Genomic DNA, 25,070 nt, shown 5'->3' on the forward strand with positions numbered 1-25,070 from the left:
TATAGAAATAGTAGTAGGAAAAATAACAGACCCAATTTCAGTACTACTTATTAAAAATTTCACTAATTCATACATTACTGGATACACTGAGTATCAAACACTTGGGGAGGAGATGGATCTTTCTGGCTTTCGTTCCCAACCGCAAATCTTGAAATTTATACTATCTTGCCTATTCTTCTACCGAAAAACATAGTGGATTGTTTAATTTAGTTCAATTTATTCAAATAAAAATAGAACATAACACCAATATAAATAAAGATCATAGAAGCGAACTTGCAACTTATTTTCCTAAGCAAGCGCCCAAATTAGAATACGATAAAGGATGAATATTATTCATTTGTGCTTAACAATTTTTTTTCTGACGGTTGAACAATTAGAAGCCGTTATGGGAGAAGTTTCTGGTAAGTACAAGTACTTCGCGCATTTCCGTTATATTTAATATCAGTCATACATGCGATAGCAAGTTTCGTTATTTGTTTTACTTTCTATACAAGTTAACGAATGTGGCAATTTTAGAGGGTATATCAAATAAACAACTCTGATAACCTTTAACTAATATTAATGAGAGTTAGTAAGTGTTATAAGTGTTCAACCTATGCAATTGCCTAATGTGTCTAACACTATGTCTATGTCTCATGACTCGGAGATCGAGTTGAAACTTTCCGGAATAGTTGTTTGCTTTTTGGGGGGTTGGAGAGAGGGCAAGAAACTTCAAATGTTGTGTTGGGAAAGAGGGCAAAACATTTGATCTCCAGTTCTATACAAACCAGTATATACTACGTTTTCCCTATTTTTATTATTTACATTTACGTTTTTTCTTTTTTCTGCCTGTCGTCTATCATGCTCTTTGGCTGGTTTATTTAAAATTGTAAAATGGCCACACTGAAACAATATACTTAAATTTTGAATGTTTTATGTGTTTAGCTAACGGTAAAAAAAATTACAGCTCGATTTCTTAATTTTCATATGCCTACATTAGAAAAGTTGGCTAGTTACTGAATAAAACGTGTCTGAAAAACTTGTGGAGGACTGCGGATGAATTTACGATTTTCGTTTTCTTCCCTGAGTTACAAAAATTAAAGTATTCTTGAAGAACGCTTGTCGAAGCGAGGGAACCTTAGATAGCGTTTTTTTGTTTTTGTGTTTTTTTTTGTCTGTAGTTTTTGAATGAATAGATACTAAGTCGACCAAAGACACGAGTCCAATTTTTCTGCAAAGAAAATCAACAGAAAGGGACAAGTTCTTTAAGAAAGATTTAGGCTTTGAATCACTGACCCAGTAATTACCTATGACATACTTTCAACCTTACCATGTATTTTAGTGAGAGTAGCCCAGCGTTTTGTATGGGAAATAATGACCAAGCCAACACAAAAGACTGCAGAATTTTAATCTAGATTAAATAGAAAAACAAGTATTTTCAACTGAAAGTAAGGAGCAGCATTAAAACTTAAAAACGAACTGAAATTATTACGTATATGAGGTGATTCGCCTCCTAGTCAATACCACGCTCTTTACGCTAAAGTTCGAATTTTGTTCGAATCACAAATCCCTGACTCACAACGGCCGTTTAATTAGAATAGATAGCTCTTTTGAAAGTACTAAAAAAAAACTTCAGCGTAAAGAGCGACGTATTGACTAGGGAGCAAACCCCCTCATATACGTAATAATTTCTGTTCGTTTTAAGTTTTAATGTTGCACCTTACTTTCAGTTGAAAAACCTGTTTTCTTTATCTAATTTCTGATGTTTTTTTAAATAATGCTGGGTAATCCGGTGCCCCCTTCATAGAAATGTCCCTTCCCCCAATGAAACGTCCTCCATGGAAAGATCCTCGCAGGTAAACCCCTACTCCGACCCCCCCCCCCCAGAAAAAATCCCTCTGAAAACGTCTGTATACTTTCCAATAACTAATACTATATTCAAACATAACTTGCAGCCCTTCCCCCGGGAACTGTGGGGGACTAAGTCATCCTCAAAGACATATTTATTAGATTTTCGACTATGCTAAAGAAAATGGATATCTCAAAATTTTGATTGGGTAACTTTGGGAAAGAAATGAGCGGGGAAGGGGTCCAAGTTGCCCTCCAATTTTTTGGTCACTTAAAAAGGGCACTAGAACTTTAATTTCTGTTCGAATGAGCCCTCTCAGGATATTCTAGGACTACTGGATCGATACGATCACCCCTGGAAAAAAAAAAAAAAAAAACATGCATCCGTGATCTTTCTTCTGGGAGAAATACAAAATTCCACATTTTAGCAGATAGGAGCTTGAAACATCTACAGTAGGGTTTTCTGTTACGCAGAATCTGATGGTTTGATTTTCATTTAGATTCTATCACTTTTAGGGGGTGTTTACCCCAGGGCGCCGTTTGGAGGTGGCAAGGGGGGTCGTTACCCCCCCCCCAAATAATGTAGAGAAAAAAATATTATACACCCCATGCCCTTTGACTATCCAGATAAGGACCCATCTTCCGCCCCCCCCCCCAATGAAAATGCTGGAGATTCACTCCTGTTTTTCCCCTTTTTTCGAAAATAAAGCAAATATTTTCAGGGTTTTTCAGAGTTAAATATTTCTTGTAACTTCTGATACTAAACTTGATGAAACTTATATATTTGAAATCAACATAAAAATCCGATTCTTTTGATGTATCTACTGGTGTCAAATTTCGTTTTTTAGAGTTTCGGTTATGATCCTTACTTACAGTTCGTTACCACGAACTGTTTGAGTACTCTACAAGAGTATAAATAGCTGAGATCAAGATCTAACAATCTTGACCAACTTCTAGTAAAACGAGGGGTGAACTTGCCGAGTCTGCCGTAAAGTATAAGTTATGCCCATTTCTTTGGGGCATATGTTATATATGTAAAGAAGAATCTGGAAGAGGAAAAAACATATCAGACTTTCAGATATTACAAGCAGATTTGAATATTGGCAAACTTTTTTCCAGGAGTAGAAATAAAACATTTTCTACCAATTTTCCAAAAATCAGATGTTAATTTTCATAGATATGGTATTTAGTGACGATTTACTATTTTCCGATCTATTTCTTTCTATATTCTTATGTCTTCCTTCAGTAAATATTTTTTAAATCTCGGTTCATACTATTTTCTAGGTAATATCTTTCCTAGTTAAACGATTTAGGGATTTCTTTTTTTCGTCTGACGTTCTACATGTTTCAATAGATTAGTTAAAAATAAAGGAAACTAGCCGGCGTTGACTAACGGGTTGTTTGCCGTAGTATAAAAGTACACTTAAGCTGACTTATACCCAGTCGGGCCTTTAGTTCCAGCTCCTTCACTAAAATATTCAAGCTTTCCAGTTCCAGCTCTAGTCCCCGAGAATATTCCCCCCCCCCCAAATAAAAGCATATTTAAGCACTAGGGGTCCATGTTTACCTTATCGTTTAATTTTTGCTACCAGATAGACAATCTGTTAAAATAGGATAACCCACTTGCCCCATTTATTCACAGCACGGTGCGCTGCAGAATGCCAGAAGATCAATAAAACCATCAAATGTGGTTTCTCTTAAAAAAAAGTAGATGGCGACCGTCCGAATTTTAAATTTAGCCAATCTTGTGCTGTAGCCACCGACCCCTTTTTATGGAAGTTCTTCTTCCGCATCGGAACAGCGATCAAGCTGCTCATTATTTTGTTGTCACTTGAATAGCCCTTTGGGGGGTAGGTCCGACAGTACGAGAAACTGATTCATCAGTGGAGTCTAATCAACACTACCAATAACGGTTATTCAAAGCCCCAATTTCTTTGTCCCAGATGACTGATAATATGATTACAAGAATGATTGTCTCTCCAAAGATTGTTCACGCAATCATTTCTAAGTTCCCCTATCTTAGTTTCTATCACAATATAAGGAATCTCATCAAGAATGAGTTAGTACATCCCTTAGGAGGGCTACAAAACTATATTCTGAAATCGATTTTCTGTTCTAAAACTAAATGCTTTAACTTTTGTCATCTACTTTGACTAATCCAAAAGCCGACACAACATACATTAAAAGGGTAAAATCTGGATACGAAAAAAAATTATAGTATTGGTCCTTCCAATGCCATAGGAAAAAACGGCACTTGGGCACTATATGGGCCTTTACAAGGAAGCCAGTCACGAAAAACCGTTTTTGACGAGTTAACTCATGAGACCGCTATAGAGTAATGCGATGCGTAGCGTGGTTTTCATTGCGTTACGATATTTAAACTGTTGTTTTTTGGGGGTTAGGGGGGGGGGGGTACCTAGGTTAGGTTATGTTACGTATTTAATATATGATATGCTTTACCCCCTCCCCCCTAATGTGCAAATATATAGCCCAAATTTGTTTATAAACTATTATATATTCATCCTATTTTATTGCATTAGCATTAACCAAACTTGACTTTTTAGAAAGGCCCATATAATGCACAAGTACCGAAAAAATTTAGTTCTCGGCCTTCGTCCACACAAGAAACGGTGAAACGGCACATTTGGAGTGGGATAATCTATATTTTAGTAAGTCAGTTAGAAGCTACGACTTGTAAGAAGAAAATCGTTCATATTTTAGAAGTAAGACATTTGTCATCAACAATTGACATTTTTCTATCCCATGAAGGTATGAATATTGGATTTCGGATGTTTTTATTCCTTCATTCAGAAGTATTAGCTCCTATGCTTTTACGACCCAGATTTTTAATTTGGATCACTGTTAATATCATCTATAAAAACAATATTTCTTTCAAGGCAGTAAAACAATCTTCAGTGAAAAAGTTCAGCTTCAGATAACAAAAATTTATGGGCATGAAAAAGAAAACCATTTATCAAGAGGAAATATGTCAATGAACCGTGATTACACGACAGCAAAAATCTAATTATTGGTAATATTGCAAATGCAAACAGAAATTCTGGTTCTTCCTATAGATATATTTCTGAGGCAGCTACATATTTTCAGGTTGTACCATGCTCGAATTGTGTAAGTAGTGCAAATTGTACTTGTTATTTCAAAACTATCTTACACATTAGTGAGACGCAACATGCACTATTTATTATAGCACCATAGCAGCCAAAGTCCTTAATTTTCATTAATTTATATTATTAATTTATTTATTTAAATTGCTAGTCTAATAATGTAATACTTTAATAATATTTATTATAATTAATCTAATTATATAATTCAAATTCATCAACCTAATTTATAGTAAACTAAAAGTTTATGAAGTTTCAAAATTCAAGAAACAGAGAATTTTAGGGCAGGAAGAAATGGTATTAAAATGATCTTTTCCAGTCTTAATCCAGTCTTAATCCAGTCTTAATCCAGTCTTATTATAGTCTTAATCCAGGCTCATTATGAAAAATAACATGTCAGGGTTTTCAAAATTAACCGTTTTCTTTTTTCTTCTTCTTTTGAAATATACCCACTTTCTTGTGGGTATCAAGAGGGTATACCAAGGAGTATATAGCTATGGTGTGGTGACTGAAGTCTACTAGTTTTGCATTTAAAGAAGGATTTTCCAAGTGGTCTTGTTTGAGTAGCATTTCTCTTACTTAGCTTCGCTATTACTCTTGTACAATAGAGGAATGGTGAATACTTTTAGAAATCCCTTTAATTTGAAGATTCCTGGGATATAATTTAAAAGAAATTTTCTCTTCCAGGCACACATTTCTTTTATTTTCTAAGTGTTTGCTATGGCTTGGTTAATTACTTTTTTCATGTATACTAATTGATAACTTTTAGCTGTTCATGTTTATGTAAATAACAGGCGTTAAATCTATATAAAGGAAAATTTTGCTCTGTTTTTCTTTTTGTATTAGAAAAAATTCAGAAAATATTGCGAAGGATCTTTGAAACTAAAATCTTCTGTGGGAAAAATTAATGAAAAAATTTATAACGTAAGCTTATATTTTCAAAAAGTCTTTTACTAGCAATAAATACCGAGTTTAAATATCCGTTAAAAAAGAATAAGAATAAGACATAAAAATAAACGTTTATGAAGATAGACTCCAACTCTAAAGATCATGCACGCATAAAAGAATTATTTTGGAAGGGGATAGGACTTGATAGGAAGGGGGAAAATGCGAGACATAGGTAAATTAAATGGAAACTACAAGAAAAATAGGGAGAGTCGTCTAAACTCTTTCTAAAATTCAGAAAAAATATTGCTTTTAAAATAAATATCACTGCCATATATTCATGAAAACCAGGAGTTCGACAACAGCAACGATAGCAATATTTTTGATAAATTCAGGCAATATTTGAAGATAGAAGCAAAAAAACAAAAACAATGGCTTGTGTTTTGATAATATATCCCCAATCCCACATAGGGCTCTTGCTTCAGGGGTGATGTGATTTGTGGCGTTGTTTACTTTGTATACCCCTTTATGGGCAGTAAAAAAAGAATAAATAGCTTTTTGCCTTGATGTCTTATTCTCTTAAGAGTTATGTAGCCTTTTGCAGAAATGAAACAGTGCTCGGAGAAAATGATAACATTCCGAAAAAAGTAGGCAAAAGAGAAAAATAGCCATTTCATAGCTCTTCAATTTCCATATCAGTGACACTAATTCACGGAGATGTATGGGGCGAAGATTTTTTATATAAATTTTTGCCTGATAATACAGAAATAAAAAAAAATAATCTAGGTGGAGTATTTTTAGTTTGTTTCATTTTTTTCAGTGAAAACACCAAAAAGAAAGCGTTTTTCAAGGTCAAGGGGCACAATTCCTTCCCCCAATTGGTACCACTGCTGCATATTATGAACCGAAAAATTAAAACTATAAATTATTATTCTGTGGCTTAGGACAAATAACGAGAGGATTAAAAGATAAATCAAAGTAAAGTGAGTACTTGTATCATGTGATTTCTTTTTCTTTATGTGAGGGTACATTTTTATTTACCTTCCAGTTTTCAGGTACGATTCCTCGGAGGAGGGAGTCTTGATTCCTAATATGTTTTATTCTTGTCCCTCGTTGATCTTAAAACTAATCGATGGGAAAGTATTAAAATAAAAATGATTTTCCTTTATAAATTCGCTGGAGAACTTTACAATTCTTCACAACACTGAACTATTCATAACTGAATAGTCCATAATAATTGAATAGTCTGTTATTATAATAGTCTATATAAACAGGAGTCCCTGTTTCCGATGATTGATAACAGAATTACTACAATCATCGGTCTCTGAAAGGGAGTCCCGAAAATTATTTCCATGGCTCCCCCCTTGAGTGTCCTATGACAACACAGTGAATCTCATTTTGAAGTGTCATCACATCTTGACTGATTAGGCAAGACATTGATTTCTGACTTGGGATTGACGCCTGAGTTCACAATGAAAACAGAGAATCTTTTCTAATGACCTCGAATAGTCTCTTAAGTACCGTGGGAAGTTGGAAATGTGGCCAAAAGAGGTTTAATAAACATGGCAGTAGAGGACTTGTATCGACGTTTTTATTAACAGAATATAGGGAACTGAAAAGTCAAAGAGATTTATATTGCAAAAGGCCTGCCAAATATAACGTTAGTCTCTTTGGCCGCTTCAAAACAAAATAATCAAACAGTTCGTGGTAACGAACTGTAAGTAAGGAGCGACTCGGCTCAATAGTAACCGAAACTCTAAAAAAAGGAATTTCGATACCAATAGATACATCAAAAGAATCAGATTTTTATGCAGATTTTACGCTAAAGTTTGACTCTTTCTCGCAACTCTATTTTTTAAAAGAATAAAAAATTTAGCGTAAAGAGCGAGGTGTTGAGGAGAGGACAGCCCCTTTCATATATGGAATAATTTCTGTTCGTTCTAAGTTTTAATGTCACTCCTTACTTTCAGTTAGAAAAACTTTTTTTTTTGTTTTTTTTTTTGTTTAATATTGCATAACGTCGCACCAAAAACAAGCGTATATCTCCAGGTTAAAAAAATGAAAAAAAAGGAAAGTCCCTGTTTTAAATGTTTAGCTATTGATTGTATTTGTTGAGGCGTAGTAGCTTAATGAGAAGAAGAGGAGGTTAGCCATGATTGGTCTTCAATGAATTTCCCACCTTCAATGCCAAAAGTTGTTCTCTACAAGCTATATCTGCTTTGATACTCTGCAACTTTTTTGCAATATAAGATAATAACTACAAAAAAAAATATACTCAATTAACTGCCAAATTAGGCAAAATTATGTAAACGAATTTATTTTCACTGGCTAACCGTTGGATAGCATATAGGAGAAAAGACAATTTGTAAAATTCTCTACCAGTGATGTAAATTCACGGAATTTACAGGGGGAGGGGGAGGGGCAGAGAGGTAATTTTCGTAATCTAGGGGAGGGCAATTCTGTTTTTTTTTTTAACAAAAGAAGAAAAAAACAGCTAATTGCCGATTGCCAGCGAAAATACAGAAAAACAAATTTTTTTTTTTTTAATCCATGAAGGAGGCAAAACATTCTTGGGAGGACAATAAAGTAGTGTAATTTACTTAATTAACACAAGTTGCCTTAATTAAACTTGCTCCTAACGCAAGTTTATCGGATCAACCTATTTCGTGCCCCCCCCCCCCTAAAAAAAATCCTGGATCCACCCCTGTACACAAGGGCCACGACTGACACCTTCCCGTAACAGCAAAACTTGCCATGAGAGTAGAATAAGTTATGTTAAGAGTCTAGAAAGGTGAATTGTCCTAATCCTTGCCAAACTAGTCACAATATTTTCAAAGTGGCAAGCCGATGTGAGGGGACGATGGGAGTCCGTCCAAAACCAGTGACGTTTCAAACTTGTTTTTGCTGAATACAGTAAAAAACTTTTTTATAACTTAACATTTGTCACTTAAAACATACAGAAAATTTAATTTTCCGGCGAACGGTAATTTGTGTTTTCTGTTTTGATCGAGCCTTTTCAAGAAAAACATGCAAATAAAGTAATGTTACTACCATGGGCCACTGTAGAGCTAAACCATGGGGGCACCCCTAATCTCAGATGATTATTGAATTCGACAAAATTGGATAGAAATCTTAGCTAAACTGACCAATCATGATAAAGAAAAGCAAATAGGTTTTCTGGTTTTTCTTCTTTTGTTTTTCGTCTTGTTTGTGTTCCACTTTTTTAGTTGCTTGCTATTTCCGTTGGCTGTTTTTCATCCATGCCCAATATGCCTTATTTTATAAAGGCAAAATGTTCGATTTGTTTCTTTCTGTTATTATCTTTTTTTTCTCTTTTCTTGGCTTTCTAACAAGCCTTTGGCCCAATTTTCTCCCTAATATCTTTTTTTTCTTTCTAGACAAAATTGGCTCTGTCTAAGATCGTATTTTCTACGTAGGAATAACAGGGTGATTTTAAAAAAGATTGACGCTGTAACATGGAAATAATTAATTTTTAATCTATACTGTATCAAATCACTACTTCAATAAACATGTTCGCTTGAATGCCATACCCATTAAAAGATATACTTATTGTAGACTCGTCATTTTTCAGAAGGAAAAAAATCTGACACATCATATTTAACCCACCCCCCCCCCTATTCATTGTTTTTATCTTTCTTGACAGGGAGCGTAATCGTTTGTAAAATCTTAAAAATTACCAGTCTCCCCTAAGACCTTAGAACGTTTCCAATGCTTTTAATTCGGAAGTGATATCGACTAAACATCCGCCGCTGCTATTTGAAAGTGTCGCGGACCCTTCTCTAAAAAGAAATTCATTGATCAGAACATCAACCGTTGAAAAATTAATAGCCGGTCCAGAGTGCAGAGTCAGATTGTATTACCGAATAGCTACGAGGTATTTCAATAGTAGGTACCGTAAAGGTGAAGATTAATGGTGCAAGAAACCATGGCTGGTAATTACACAAAATTGTGCGAAAAGCAAGTCAATCACTGACTTGAAGAATAATACTTTTGCATATCGTTGTGGGGAGAAGGCAGACGATTTGTCAAGATCCCACGACAATATTAGTAAATAATTGACGGTGTCAGATCCAGATAAGAGAGGTACTTATCCTAGAGCTCGGCGAATAAATGTTGCGAAAAACTTTTAGTAAAGGGAGGAGTGATTAAATAGGGATGAAGGTACTTGCGTCTTACAGCTACACTCAAGTTCTGTCGAAAAGTGAAGTTTGTTAATGCTAACGACATAAAACAAGATATGATGAAAATATAATACTTTATCAACAAAATTATGAAAACTACAACAAAGAATTATAGAGCCCCAGAGTGCATTATATTAAATACGTTACCTAACCAAATACCAACTAAATATTTAATTAGAATGTAGCTACAATGTAGTTTCCCACCAAGCCGAAGCTAATATTGTCGTAAAGACCCTGAAAACCCGTTATTGTCTCATGTTCACGATACAAGATCTTGAGTGTGGTGGCTATAAGAAAAAAGTACCGGGATGAGTTTTGTTTGGCTCGAATTTAACAAATGATTCCAAGAAACACAGAACTACTCCCACTCTTCTTAGGAATGAAAGCAAGGGGAGAGGCCTTCCAGCCCTCCCAAAATGCCCAGAATCTTTCCACTTGCCCATATTTTTTTGGATGATTTACTATTGTTTTTTTGAATTTTGACAAACTTGCCTTTTCAAACTCAAACAAACTACAAGAAATGAAACTGAATTAGAAAATTTAACGTAACTGAAACTCTAATTAATTACAATTTGGAAACAGTGTATTCGCAAAAAAAAAATATATATTTTCAATGCTGATTCGAAACCGTTAATTTTTTGCAAAGGATGAACCCCCCCCCCCCCCCCGAAAAAAAATATCTAGTTCTTTCACATTTTTGGGTACTTCTTATTTGACTTAAAAAATAAATTCATTTTTATTACTGCCTCCCTCCGAAAAAAACTAAAGTTACCTTACAACAGTAATGAACATAAAAAAATACACAATTTTAGAAGGGGAAAAAACCCAAAAGCGGTCCACCCTTGATGAAGATTACACCCGTTATTTCATTGAAAAGCTGATAATAGCTGTAAAAAAACCTAAAATAATAGCTGTGTGGCTCCTAAAATCAGTCGTTATAAAATTGATGAATATTGCCTAACACATTAATTTATTTCTGTATCAGCCTAGAATATATGTCGTAGTTTTGCCTTTCGCAATCTGTACCCAACCCATCCTTTAAGGAAGGGGGGGGGAGTATTCTTGTCACTAAAACGTCTACCAGAACGGGTCGTTAAATGAAAATCTACCTTTATGGGAAGCAAGAGCGAAGATTTTATTTGTGATTTTTCAGGGTTTTGAGTCAATCATTCTTCTATGAGAAATGAGGCATACATTCTTGTATATTTGGAACATGTACCACGTGTATTGCTGGATTTCAACAAAATGTGACGGCTAGTGAAGGTTGATCATCCCGTTTTGAATTTTTGGAGCCCTGGCCCAATACACCCTATTAAGTTTTAGTGTTGCTCAGTAAAACTCATTCTTATTAATTGTAATAAGGCAAAACTACTTTTACCGTTTATAACTTGCATTTGGCTTTGCACAGCAGCAGGCAGATCGAATAATACAGAACTAATTCACAGCGAACCTCTCCAAACTCTCACTAATGGAAGTTTTGATTAACAATTTACTTCTAGCCTCTCCCTTTTTCTCTCCCTCTCTATCTAAAGTGTCCATATATCTATCTCCATCTCTCTATCTTCTTTAGCAAAGGGGAAGAACAAAAAAAGGGTAAAATGACACGTAAGTGCGTATGTACATACAATACTATACTATAAAATATGTATAGTAACTTGAAATCAACAACTCTCATAACATTAAATATTTGCGTTTTTTTCCAGATGCGAAAAAAAACGTTTCAGCCTAGTAAGCCATTCTGTTTATTTCGCGACTCAGCAATTATAACCGGACAAATGTTCAAAGGCTACGGCTTACGGTACCCACGTCAGCACGATTTCGCTGAGGGGGAGGCAGAGGGTAAGAATTATGAAATAGAACTTCCGTCGAATATTTGGTGTGTTTTTGAAATAGGACAAATATTCCCCTTTCGATATTTTTCGTTTTTCAAGGGAGGGGTGACGATCTTATGGAATCATTCCTCTCCTCTGCAACTACTTCTGCTGAATATAGCAGTGTCAAAAATACTTGAATCATAGGGATCATACACATCGACAGTAACAGTACCTATGGCGTAATAATAAAATCAAAAAGTGGGAAAAGCTGGAGACACAAAAAAGAAAAACTATACATCTCCCTAAGCTTAACTCAAGCTTCTTGAATCCCTTCCACAAAAATTGAAGCCGCTGACCAGTTTATAGATAAAACCTGCATTAACAGTGAAATAGCTGTAAATTTGAGTGGCAAATGTGGTGAAATGTTCGACTTTGGGCACTTTCGGTTTATCGATTCGGAGGGAATCACAAACGTCTGGAAAGTCCTTCTTACTCATCCCTAATGGGAAGATTAAAGGATGATAATTTTCAAAAAAAATTCCGAATCTGAATAAGAGGAATCCATTTTCGTATAAATTCATTTTCTGGATACCACTGCAGTGTTCCGAATGTTCTTAAGTGTTCTGAAAAATATAAATCTCAGGGCCCACGTTCTATGTTTGCTAAAGGTTGCATTCGAAATTTTGAAATTTCCACCAATTTGAAATTGCATCTACTGATAATGGATGCATCACTACAGATACTACTACGAGCTCGTCCAAGCATCTAGGCATTCGACACTGACACTGACAAGTACTCGTCTTCTCTTCTGTCAGGTTTAGAACTAACGCGTTTGGCCAGTTCCCATGACTTCCTCAAGGATTTTCATTGATTTTTTTTTATTTCAGCCTAGCCTAGGGTGTAATATTTTTTTTTCGTAGTAGGGTATTTAGAAAATTATTCCATAGATGTGCATCAAGACTATGAACGTTTTGACATCTAATTTAGATTTTTTTTTGTGTGTGAAAATATCAGATTGCTTCATATTTTGCTTTCTTTTTGGTCTAAATTATAAGAAGTCTGAACCACTCTAAGGTTAGGGAAGGGCTTACTTAAAGCAGCTTAAAATTAAGAAAAAAAATGCGTCTTTTTTGTTTTTCATGACAGTAGAAAAATAATTCTATTTTGATATTGACACAAACAACAAATTTTAAATTTACGAAAATAAGATAAGTGAAATTTGTTTTATGAAATTCAGTCATTCTGAAGTCAGTTCAAGAAAACTTGTATGCTAAATCTACATACCTTGACTCCACGGATTTCTGTCATAGTTATTCCATCACCAAATTATGTAACATTTGCTCCCTCTGGTTCTTTTTTAAGTGATTTCGCAAATTTTTTGATTTTTAGAGAGCTTTCAGGAAAAAGTGTCCTTTGCTAATTAATTCAAAAATATTAAATTAAACTTCGACTATTTCATGAAAATATCTCTTATTGTTGTAAGGCGTCTTCGTGAACCGGAAGTTGCAAATTGTCAACATCGAAAATACGGAGGTTCAAGCACTTGTTTTTCTTTTTTCTTTTTATTTGTCACCTTGCATTTTTTTTTTTTTTTTACTAATTTGTGTGGCCAACCAGAATAAGTGAATGGAAGGGCTGCGATCATGATTCCATTCTTGAGCAGTACTATTAGAATCTTGGGCATTTCTTTTGTTGTCAACTTACATCTTTAACCAATTTGTGTGGTCAACCAGAAGAAGTGAATGGGAGGGCTGCAATCATGATTCCATTCTTGAGCAGTACTATCAGAATCTTAGATATTTCTTTTGTTGTCAACTTACATCTTAACCAATTTGTGTGGTCAACAAGAAGAAGTGAATGGGAGGGCTGCAATCATGATTCCATTCTTGAGCAGTACTATCAGAATCTTGGGCATTTCTTTTGTTGTCAACTTACATCTTTAACCAATTTGTGTGGTCAACAAGAAGAAGTAAATGGGAGGGCTGCAATCATGATTCCATTCTTAAGGAGTACTATCAGAATCTTGGGCATTTCTTTTGTTGTCAACTTACATCTTTAACCAATTTGTGTGGTCAACCAGAAGAAGTGAATGGGAGGGCTGCAATCATGATTCCATTCTTGAGCAGTACTATCAGAATCCTGGACACTTCTTTTGTTGTCAACTTACATCTTCAACTAATTTATGTGGTCAACCAGAAGAAGTGAATGGGAGGGCTGCAATCATGATTCCATTCTTGAGCAGTACTATCAGAATCTTAGATATTTCTTTTGTTGTCAACTTACATCTTAACCAATTTGTGTGGTCAACAAGAAGAAGTGAATGGGAGGGCTGCAATCATGATTCCATCCTTAAGGAGTACTATCAGAATCTTGGGCATTTCTTTTGTTGTCAACTTACATCTTTAACCAATTTGTGTGGTCAACCAGAAGAAGTGAATGGGAGGGCTGCAATCATGATTCCATTCATGAGCAGTACTATCAGAATCCTGGACACTTCTTTTGTCGTCAACTTACATCTTTAACCGATTTATGTGGTCAACCAGAAGAAGTGAATGCGAGGGCTGCAATCATGATTACATTCTTGAGCAGTACTATCAGAATCTTGGGCATTTCTTTTGTTGTCAACTTACATATTTAACCAATTTGTGTGGTCAACGAGAAGATGTGAATGGGAGGGCTGCAATCATGATTCCATTCCTGAGCAGTACTATCAGAATCTTGGACACTTCTTTTGTAGTCAACTTAAATCTTTAACCTATTTATGTGGTCAACCAGAAGAAGTGAATGGGAGGGCTGCATTCATGATTCCATTCATGAGCAGTACTATCAGAATCCTGGACACTTCTTTTGTCGTCAACTTACATCTTTAACCAATTTATGTGGTCAACCAGAAGAAGTGAATGCGAGGGCTGCAATCATGATTACATTCTTGAGCAGTACTATCAGAATCTTGGGCAGTTCTTTTGTTGTCAACTTACATATTTAACCAATTTGTGTGGTCAACGAGAAGATGTGAATGGGAGGGCTGCATTCATGATTCCATTCCTGAGCAGTACTATCAGAATCTTGGACACTTCTTTTGTTGTCAACTTATATCTTTAACCGATTTATGTGGTCAACCAGAAGAAGTGAATGGGAGGGCTGCATTCATGATTCCATTCCTGAGCAGTACTATCAGAATCCTGGACACTTCTTTTGTAGTCAACTTACATCTTTAACCAATTTATGTGGTCAACCAGAAGAAGTGAATGAGAGGGCTGCACTCATGATTACATTCTTGAGCAGTACTATCAGAATCTTGGGCATTTCTTTTGTTGTCAACTTACATATTTAACCAATTTGTGTGGTCAACGAGAAGATGTGAATGGGAGGGCTGCAATCATGATTCCATTCCTGAGCAGTACTATCAGAATCTTGGGCATTTCTTTTGTTGTCAACTTATATCTTTAACCGATTTATGTGGTCAACCAGAAGAAGTGAATGGGAGGGCTGCAATCATGATTCCATTCTTGAGCAGTACTATCAGAATCCTGGACACTTCTTTTGTCGTCAACTTACATCTTTAACCAATTTATGTGGTCAACCAGAAGAAGTGAATGCGAGGGCTGCAATCATGATTACATTCTTGAGCAGTACTATCAGAATCTTGGTCAATTCTTTTGTTGTCAACTTACATATTTAACCTATTTGTGTGGTCAACGAGAAGATGTGAATGGGAGGGCTGCATTCATGATTCCATTCCTGAGCAGTACTATCAGAATCTTGGACACTTCTTTTGTTGTCAACTTATATCTTTAACCGATTTATGTGGTCAACCAGAAGAAGTGAATGGGAGGGCTGCATTCATGATTCCATTCCTGAGCAGTACTATCAGAATCTTGGACACTTCTTTTGTCGTCAACTTACATCTTTAACCAATTTCTGTGGTCAACCAGAAGAAGTGAATGCGAGGGCTGCAATCATGATTACATTCTTGAGCAGTACTATCAGAATCTTGGGCATTTCTTTTGTTGTCAACTTACATATTTAACCAATTTGTGTGGTCAACGAGAAGATGTGAATGGGAGGGCTGCAATCATGATTCCATTCCTGAGCAGTACTATCAGAATCTTGGACACTTCTTTTGTTGTCAACTTATATCTTTAACCGATTTATGTGGTCAACCAGAAGAAGTGAATGGGAGGGCTGCATTCATGATTCTATTCCTGAGCAGTACTATCAGAATCTTGGACACTTCTTTTGTTGTCAACTTATATCTTTAACCGATTTATGTGGTAAACCAGAAGAAGTGAATGGGAGGGCTGCATTCATGATTCCATTCCTGAGCAGTACTATCAGAATCTTGGACACTTCTTTTGTTGTCAACTTACATCTTTAACCGATTTATGTGGTTAACCAGAAGAAGTGAATGGGAGGGCTGCGATTATGATTCCATTCTTGAGCAGTACTACTCATACTCATACTCATATACTTTTCTTATATACTCATACTCATACTCATATACTTTTCTTATGTTGTCAACTTGTATCTTTTCACAAATTTGTGCGATCAAGCAGACAAAGTGAATGGGAGGGATGCAATCCCGATTCTATTCTTGAGCAGTACGATCATTCAGTCAGGACTGGCAGGACCAATTGTAATGTATTTAATTTTGCTTTTTGATAAGCCAAAAATCGTATTTTGATAGCCAAAATGAGAGTACCATAGGGTAAATGAGGAACAAGGGAAAAAAGGGACTGATAATTGTCTTTGGGACCTTTATTTTTACCGTTTGGACAATAAAAGTCCTTTTGTTTCGTATACAAACACACTTTGTTTGGAGAGCTGGGGGCACACGAACCTTAGGCTATGAAATATGCAAAACTATGTAGCAATACGGAAAAAATAGAAAATGTGCACCTTCGGTAGTTTCCCCTCTCAATAAGAACTCTTGGCTGCACAATTATAAATAGGAATAACTTGCAATAGCTTTAACCTTTTTTTTACCTTTACGTACCTTAAACCATACGAGAATAATCGTATATGTTTAGTATTTATCTGTTTTGTCAAACTTGTGGGTAGATTTTTGTTCCAAACTCACTATGCCCCTCTGGATCAGAGCTGGCTTTCATCAGGCGTGAAGTCTTTTTTTGTTCTAGTCTGTTCTTAAAGTTGACCACCTTAGAATATCCTTCGTTTCTTTTTATAATTAAAAAAAAACAAGTTTTTTTTAACTGAAATTAAGGAGCGACATTGAAACTTAAAACAAAAAGAAATTATTCCGTGCATGAAAGGGGCTGTACCCTCCTCAAAACCTCGCTCTAAACGCTAAAATTTGACTCCTTCTCACAACTCTATTTTTAAAACAATAAAAAAAAACTTTAGCGTAAAGAGCAAGGCGTTGAGGAGGGGACATCCCCTTTCATATACGGAATAATTTCTGTTCGTTTTAAGTTTCAATGTCGCTCCTTACTTTCAGTTAAAAAGAACTTGTTTTTTTTTTATTTAATTTCAGAACCTTTTGAATTCATGCAGGTTTTAATTTTGGCTCACCGTACATGAACAATTAAAACCTCATTTAAAACCTCAATTAAAACCTCGTCAATACCTCACTTTTTACGCTAAAGTTCGAATTTTGTTACAATTCTTTAAGAATGACCCTGAATCACAAAGGGTTTAATTAGAATAAATAGCTCTTATGAAAGTACTAAAAAACCTGAGCTTAATGACCGAGGTATTGACGAGAGAGAGAACCTTATATACGTAATAATTTCTGTTCGTTTTAAATTTTAATGCTCCTAACTTTCAATTGAAAAACTTGTTTTTTTTTTGTTTAATTTCTGATCGTTTTTAAATAATGCTGGGAAATCCGGCGCCCCCTTCATGGAAAAATTGTCTTCCCCAATGAAAAATCTCTCCATAGAGAGATCCGGTCTCGTAACCTAGGACCACTAATTCTAGGACCACTGGGTCAACACCACCACCCCTGGGCAAAAAAAAATAAGCAAATAAACACGCATCCGTGATCTTTCTTCTGGCAAAAAAAAAAAAAAAACACAAAATTCCGCATTTTTTCACATAGGAGCATGTCACCTCTATAGTAGGGTTATATGATACGCTGAATCTGATGGTATAATTTTCATTAAGATCTTATGACTTTTAGGGGATGTTTCCCCCTTTTTTCGAAAATAAGTCAAATTTTCTTGTAACTTTTGATGGGTGAGACTAACATTGATAAAAATAACTTGTATATTTGAAATCAGCATAAAAATCCGATTCTTTCGATGTATCTATTGGCATCAAAGTTCCCTTTTTTGGAGTTTCAGTTACTATTGAGCCGGGTCGCTCCTTACTTACAGTTTGTTACCACGAACTGTTTGATTAAATATTTATATCATCTGCTTCAACTTCCAACGTATAAACTTGCTGAAGTTTATATCGTTTGCATGAGCTTATAGATACTGGGTCCCTAGATTCTCAATTCCTATTCTTAGTAAGGTTAGGTTAGATGTGGCAGCGCTTTGTAAATTCTAGCCGAGTTTGAAAAATGAGTTTGTGATTCACTATATCATAAATAAAATGAGAGAAATATCCCAGTTTGCCTAGACCTTATTGTGGCACGCTTAATGGTATTAATGGCAACGGCTTTTTACAGCTTAGCTTGCTTCAATTTAACAATAGTTGTACTGATTAAATCAATTAGACACACCCAAGGCCGTACCCAGGATTTTTTTCGGAGGGGGTTTTACTCAAAAAAATTTCGGGGGGGGGGGGAGGACACAAAAAACCTCAAAAAAAGCATACAAAATTTGTTAATATCTATTTTTGTTGCGTTTTTACGAGTCAGACAAACATTTCGGGGGGGGGGGGGGTTCAAACCCTCCTAATCCCCCCTCTGGGTACGGCCTTGGACACACCATGCAAAGTTTGTTGGCTAGATACAAGATAAACTATGAGGGATTTCGTGATGGGGGGGGCGGGGTCACAAACAACTTTAAAAACACATAAAAAAACTTGTTTACATTCATTTTTGTTACTTTTCTACGTTTCGGACAATCAGGGGGAGGGGAGTTCAAATTGGAAACCTCCTTCCCAGGATGCGGCCTTGATGTGCCTATATTTCTATAGCGTGTATTTTTGTTACATTTTCCTAGTGTCCAAGCTCATGTTAGATAATTCAATGATTTCTTTTAGTTGACAGAATTGATAGCTAAGCTGAAATTACTATTTATTATAGAGGGATCGCGAAAAGACTGACTTTATTTTATTTATTTACTTTTTTTTTACTTTATTTTATTTATTTACTTATTTTGGGATTCAGAGCACAAAGATTGGAAAACCATGCTTGAAGGCACTGGCTCCCAACCCGTGGTACGCGTGCCCGCAGGGGTACGGGAGTAGCCTGTCCTGTGAGTGTATACCAAAGTATAATCACCTACGGAACAAGTACTGACAAAATTCTCCAAAAGTGACCCCGCGTACCTCAGCGCCTCTAGACGCAAAATGTTGTACTACTTAATTACTCCGAGCCAAAGTACTTTGCTCCCAGCCAATAAATTATGCTAGAGCGTGATTCAGGTGACGAGTGACCGGGAAAGTTGTATTGAATTGTGTAACTACGCAATTTAGTTGCCAGGTTCGCAAGGGTATACAAAGGGTCACTTTTTTTGTGTGGAGAGGATAGGTTTTGTCAGTACTTGTTCCGTAGGTGATTATACTTTGGTGTATACGCGAAAAAAAATCAGTAACGGCGGAATCAATATCTTAGGAGGATTGCCACGGAGGCTACATTCGTAATATTTTTGTTACGTTTTAAATAAAAAGTTGTTTTTTTATATTACGGTCCTTTAAGTAGCTTTTTGTTCATAATTGCTTATGCTAAATTGTTCAAAAACAAACAATGCAAATTGTTCTGTTACTTCAAAATTATGTTAAAAAATGTATCCTAGTTAGGTTTAGTTTTTTCCTGACTTATAACAATAATTTACACAATGTTGCTTTTCTTATAATTTTGTTTAAAAAAGATTTTAGTCTTGCTTTCTGACATTATATGCTCAGTTTTCATAAATGTTTATATACTTAATTTTGCCTTTAAAGCTCAATCTTAATTAAGATGACAAAGAAATCAATTTCTTAAAAGCATTATAGGTGGTTAATTCTACTACGTGGAAGGGGCTGCTACACGATGAAAATCTTTTTTAAGGGGTATGCGATTTGAAAAGGGTTGGGAACCACTGTTCTAAGGTAAAACTAATAATAAATGAAACATTCAAGATTATAAGAAAATAGACTTGATAATATAATAATTTTTGCATAGCTAATCTATTATTAGGCCATAGAAAAGAATAGGTACTGACGTCAAACGAAATCTGAATCTTCTAAATCAAAGCTCGTCCACCAGTTTATGGATGAGGTGGTAATTAGAAGATGGCATATGTGTTTATTTATTCTAGATATTTTTCGTTCATGGCTCTGAACAACAAAGATTCCTTTTGATTCTGTCCATTTTTACAAGACATCGTTTTAACTGTCAGAACCGAATTTGAGATGTAAATAAACAAGCGCACCGACACGAGAGGGAAGAAAAGTAGATAAAACTGAAAATACACATAAATTCCAGATTTTTTATAGTTCTTAAAAAAATTGACGATTTTAATGAAAAATACCTACATTTAACCCTTGCCCCTGAAAATATTTCTGCTTGTTTTTTCCTCCCTGGAAAGAAACTGAAGACTCCCTTGTAGTTTACGTTTGACTTTTTAAGCCGGCATGGACGCCGGCAAGGGGGGCAGGGGGGCATCCCCCCTTGAAGTTTGGGAGTATAAAGTAATTATAAGGAAACCAAAGGAAAAAGAGCAGAATAGGGAAAAAACATCAAAAACTGCATGTTGCGCCATTGCTGGCTTCCTGCCAATAGATTTTGAGCCTTAGTAAGGAAGATACAAGTTCTAATTTGTGACCGACCCGTTTCCAGTTTTCCACAAACATTTTTCTCTATGATTTTCGGAGTAACAAAAAAGAAATCCAGTTCTTCATAGTAATGAATGATAAGTAAATAACGATCCTTTTCAATAACGAAAGTGTAAGAGCCTAACTATTGATAACATTCAATCAAAGAATCAGCTTTTTATGGTGATCCTACATATGTATTGACTAGGGGGCGAACCCAATCATATATGTAATAATTTCTGTTCATTTTAATTTTTAATGTTGCTCCTTACTTTCAGTTGAAAAACTTGTTTTTTTTTTGTTTAATTTCTGATAATTTTTTTAAATAATGCTGGGAAATCCGACGCCCCCTTCATAGCAATGCCCCTTCCCACATGAAAATTTCCTCCATGGAATGATCCTCCTACGTAACCCCCGACCCCCCCACTACCAGAAAAAATCCCCCAGAAAACGTCTGCATACTTCTCAATAACCAAAACTATATGTAAACATTGGGCAAAGTTCATAACTTCCAGCCCTTCCCCCGGGGACTGTGGGGGATTCAGTCTTCCTCAAAGACATAGTTATTATATTTTTCGACCATGCTGAACAAAATGGCTATCTCAAAATTTTGACCTGGTGACTTTGGGAAAAAATAAGCGTTGGAGGGGGCCTAGTTGCCCTCCATTTTTTTGGGTAACTTAAAAAGGGCACTAGAACTTTTAATTTCCGTTCGAATGAGCCCTTTCCCGATTTTTTAGGACCACTGGGTCGGTACGATCACCCCTGGGGAAAAAAATAATAATAATAATAATAAAATAAACATGCATTCCTGATATTCCTTTTGGCAAATACAAAATTCCACATTTTTCCAGAGAGGAGATTGAAACCTATATAGTAAGGCTCTCTAAAACGCTGAATCTAGTGGTGTGATTTTAATTAGAGTTATACCACTTTCAGGGGGTTTTCCCCTTTTTTTCGAAAATCAGGCACATTTTTTCAGGCTCGTAACTTTTTATAGATAGGACTAAACTTGATGCAAATATATATATTTGGAATCAGCATAAAAATCTGATTCTTTTGATGTATCTATTGGTACCAAAATTCCGTTTTTTAGAGTTTCGGTTACTATTGAGCCGGGTCGCTCCTTACTTTACAGTTCGTTACCCCAAACTATTTGATTTATACACAAAAAGAATGTCGTTTTTCTGCTGATCCCAAACATATAATATTCATTAAGTTTGATTTCACCCACCAATTACCATTAGCATAAGAAGACCCGCATTGTTTTCGAAAAAAAAAAACGGGGCGAGGAAATGCCCAAAAAAGACAGACTACCTTGATGAAACAAACTCTAAAAGGGATACAAATTATTCCATACTTGAGGGGGCCTAACGCTTCAGGTAAATGTGGATTGAACTTAATCCCTTGTTCAACACAATATTATAGTTAGACTGAGCGTGCAATATGGATAATGAAGGGGGGTGACAGCCCCCCTCTTATTTTGTAACATCAATTTTAAATGGAGTGTCAGTTTTTTAGTATCGAAACATGGTGGTAAAAAAATACAACTTAAATGCTAGGAGTGGAGGCTTGACGGGGTTGACAAGCTCCCTCATATACAGGAAATTGCATTCCATTTTGAACTAAAAAACCATCGGATAACCATAAATATGATACTAAAAATTAGTAAAAACTGAACTAAAAACAAAACTTTCTTCTGATAAAAGTACAAAGCGACATTAAAACCCAAAACGAAAAGAAAGTGACCTTTATAAGAAGGGGTCTTCTGTCACTCTCAATCCCTTAACCTACATAGAAGTTTTAATTTTTAAAGGTTCAAGAATACTCTAACACAAGAGCAACGGGATAAAAAGCTCTTTTTATTTAATGCCGCGACAATGAAAAGGCTTTACTCTCAGTCACTTTGAACGATAAAATTGATAGTTCAAATGTTTGATAGACAATCGGTTAATAAACTCCTGCAATTACCAACCGGGTCTATTGCTGTACTCTACGTACAATGCCTTCAGTAAAATACAGGTCAGAATTTAGCGTAAAGAGGAGTGCCAGTCTAATCATATACAAAATTATATTTCGAACGTTTCAGAAGTTCAAGACCCTGCTTGAACCTCTGAAAAATAGTTCCTTACTCTAGACCTTAGTTCCTCCAGTGCGTCAAAAGGCATACAGGGCGTGAGTAATTAGCTTCCAATCTTCCCTCAAGTGAGCCACTGCGTAGATTTCTTCCCTCTACGGGATGAAACTCAACTGGAGGGCTCTTCCGTCATGTTCGTACGTTCTATGGAGCGTATTCTTTGGTGTTCCTCGGTGACGGGTGCCTTTCGGTTGGTAGTGGAGGAGCATCTTAGGAAGTTAATGATCTCGCATACGAAGGCTATGTCCAAGGTATCGCTATCTTCATTACCTCACGACGGAGGTGATGTCTGGTTGACATGTGCGAGTACAAATGTCGTCATTGCTGACATTGTCTCTCCAGCTGATCCTTAGGATACAGCAAAGACAGTTATTTTCAAAGGCGGTAAGACGTTTCTCCTGCTCCGCGGTCAGTTTTAGGCATTCCATAGCTCAGAACAGACAAAACATTATTCCGAAACAGTCTGAGTTTCAGCTTCTGTGAGAATACTATGATCTTTATCTACCTGATCAGTTCCCACGGGCAGACTGCTAATTGACATAGCTATAGTCTTTAGAGTGTTGATATGTCATCCGAATTTTTCAGCTTCATTCGCAAGTTTGTTCAAGAGTTCCTGAATCTTTTGTTTGTCAGCTTCAATGAGCCCATCATCATCTGCAAAATTAACGTCCTGGAGAAGCTTTCCTGCAATTCGGATTCCATGTCCATTTGTCGGTCTAAGGATGTAGTCTACAACTAGGACGAAGAGGAAAGGTGACAAGAGACAGCCCTGCTTGACGGTATTCATAACTTTGAAGTAGAATGTGTCGCCATCAGAGGTTTTAACACAATATTCCATCTATTCGTACATGGCAACTATTAGACGGACTAGCTTCTCAAGAGTGCTGTAAAACCGCATGATTCTCCACAAGGTTTGACGATGCATTGAAAGACTGAATCAAACTCCTCCTCGAACTCCAAGAAGAGTGTTTACAAGTGTTGTCTTCGTTCATTAGACTCCTCCAGCATCGTGCACAGAATAAAGATAGGGTTGGCATAGGATCGGTTTGGCCAAAATCCATATTGTTCTTCAGCATGAGGGGATCAAAGAGCAAAGGCAGTTTGAAGTCTTCCTAGCATTATGGTCGAGAAATGCTTCGCCGGGATTGAGAGATGATTGATGCCTCTGTAGTTGCCATATTATTTGTGTCTCCTTTCTTAGAGAGTTTCACTATAGCTCGTATTCTCCATTCTTTGAGGAACCTTTCGGTCTGCCACATGGGTGAGAAGAAGGACAGCCAGATGGCCAAGGTTCGTCTCAGGCTGGACTTGATCATTTCCGCTGAAATGCGGTCTGTATGGGGAGCCTTCCTATTTTAGGTTTCTTAGCTGCTGAGAGTATCTCGTCGGCTGTGAACTTGCCGTCACTGGGTCGTTCTGGTATATCTGGTATATTAGGTTCAAGAAAAGGTCCTATAAATCTATAATTCGAACAGAAGTCCCTGTAGACTTAGCATCTGCTTCCATGTTACATCTATTATTGTTATTTCTAGTCTGCTAAAACAAAAGAAACGTACCAAAGACACATTTAGAACAATTAGCTTTGAATCACTCCTCCCCCCAAGAAATGATCATAAGTCCCAAAAAGCCACAGAATACTATCCCACACGAAGAACGCGTATCTAAAAAGTTTAATTTGTATCAATAAATATTTTTATAGAGCATTTTCACTACATCCCCTTGCAACATTTTCTATTGCGTACGTCACTTTACGCAAGTCTGAGGAAAACGCAAGTTTTTGTATAAAAGGATTAAAGTAGTTGATGCCTCAGCTTTTCAAATATGCGAAAACATACAAAAAAAAATGTTAAAAACCTTTTAGGACTAGCACGGCTAATCAGCATAATGATATCAAGGAAAGCTGTCAGCCTAACACACCGTAACATGAATGTATTATTCTGCTTCGAAGCGGTGGTTAAGCTGGTTAAGTTGATGACTTCGTCAGCTTCCTTATGATCATGATCACATCTTATGATCATTTTCATACCAGCATGGATTGTTTCAACTTAATAGAAGGCTACCACTGGTAGCCTTCTATAAAGGAGAGGTGTGGAAGCAAATCATCACTCGGGTATTAAAAGGCCGTATTTCCATAATTGTAAATTTTCAGAAGAGCAAA

General features: G+C 36.1%; 1 protein-coding gene and 1 long non-coding RNA gene across 12 annotated transcripts in view; one reads left to right on the top strand and one right to left on the bottom strand.

Annotated features, from left to right (window-relative positions):
* Window positions 1–25,070, bottom strand: part of LOC148950561 (protein turtle homolog B-like) — a 380,785-nt gene that overhangs the window by 243,762 nt on the left and 111,953 nt on the right. The gene's annotated exons all lie outside the window — the stretch shown is intronic.
* LOC148950564 (uncharacterized) overlaps window positions 1–25,070 on the top strand; it is a 62,176-nt gene that overhangs the window by 17,853 nt on the left and 19,253 nt on the right. The window contains exon 2 of one of the 4 annotated variants that reach the window (XR_016142007.1): window positions 4,725–4,953. The exons of 1 other annotated variant lie outside the window; for it this stretch is intronic. This is a non-coding gene — a long non-coding RNA (uncharacterized LOC148950564). Of the gene's footprint in view, window positions 1–4,405; window positions 4,597–4,724; window positions 4,954–25,070 lie in introns of those variants that run through there. 2 more of the 4 variants (XR_016142010.1, XR_016142009.1) reach the window with 2 other exon arrangements.

The sequence above is a fragment of the Artemia sp. Qi Xiang Cuo genome, chromosome 7 (assembly GCF_049724085.1).
Source record: "Artemia sp. Qi Xiang Cuo chromosome 7, ASM4972408v1, whole genome shotgun sequence".
NCBI lineage: Eukaryota > Metazoa > Arthropoda > Branchiopoda > Anostraca > Artemiidae > Artemia > Artemia sp. Qi Xiang Cuo.